Raw genomic sequence first — 1457 nt, forward strand, 5'->3', positions numbered from 1 at the left:
TATACAAAAATCTTTTATTATATATCTCTGAAGTATATTGTTTTTGAAAAAGGGGAAGGGCGAACAGGCTTAGGTTGTTGTTTATTTAAGCGTCACCCATAGACAACGACAGTGCTACAAGTACACTGATATCAGATTTAATGATTAAGTAATATACCTTATTAATTAATTTTAAAAAAATACTTTGTGCAGACGCTGGTGGACCCCACAAAGCAGTTATCCCTGCATTGTGGGTAAACTCATCCTAGGTATATGTATGTATGGGTATATACCACATGTGTGTGAGAATGTGCGTTTGTCTCAGCCAATGTATATGCGTATCTAAGAGAATAAAAAATATTGTCAGGGAGATGTTTTTATAATTTAGTTTATTTACATGTTTTTTCACGAGATTGTAAGTGCGTGCTCCTATTTCACGATGCCTCCTGCTCATAGAGGACAAATCTTTGTTTTTAATTTATTTTATTATTATTAATTACTTAAGATGTCAATTGGAACATAGTTCAAACAAACAAAAATCTTGGCGATTAAAGAGTGGCGGAGAGTATATTGCCAGTTCTTCGGTTCCGTTCTACGCCCTCGATTTGAGAACTAGCAGTAAATGTAAAATTAGAAGCATTTCATATATATTTACTTTTTGACGTTCATAAGTGTACATTGTGTTACCTATATGAATAAATGATTTTGAATTGAATTTTTTTTAAACATCGCTTTAAAATTTTGTTTTTGAGATACTATAGAAAATTTTACAAAATTGTCGATTTACATACAGACATTATTGGGCCAATAGCTACGAGCATGGCTTGTCCATAAAATAAAGACAAATAAAACGACATAATTGTGAATAAATTTTTACTTATATTTACATAAGGTGAGAATTACAAAATGTTTTAATCATTAATTATATGAACATCGACAATACAAAATAATTATAATATAACCCTAATAAAATACATCTTAATAAGATTTAGGGACTACAAAAATACATGTCATGGAGTTTTACGAATCATAAAAGTTGGATAGCTATTTCTACTAAATTGCACTGATCAAATAAAAATTATTTAAATTATTATCAAATTAAAAAAATCTTATTTGCGAAAAGCAATCATTATGATATATTCATTAAAAAAATATGTACAGTGTCAGTAATATTATTAATATATTTAAGCTATTAAATCTAAATTTTACTAAAATAATAATATAGTAAAAAATAGTACGACAGTTACATTACAAAATTTGCATTAGCTTTTTATCATTACACTGCTACGCCGTAGAATGCAACGTCTACGACGCAAAGTTTGAGTATTCCATTTACATTACAACTTAAGGTAGTATATAAATAACTATGCAGTGTTACTTAATATTTCTTACGATCAGTTTCACATGCTCTACGTAAATTTGGTGAAAGAGCAAAAGGCTCTTTGGTAAAAGATATATTACAAAACCGTATATTTCAC

The sequence above is a fragment of the Pieris napi genome, chromosome 10 (genome assembly GCF_905475465.1).
Source record: "Pieris napi chromosome 10, ilPieNapi1.2, whole genome shotgun sequence".
NCBI classification, from domain to species: domain Eukaryota; kingdom Metazoa; phylum Arthropoda; class Insecta; order Lepidoptera; family Pieridae; genus Pieris; species Pieris napi.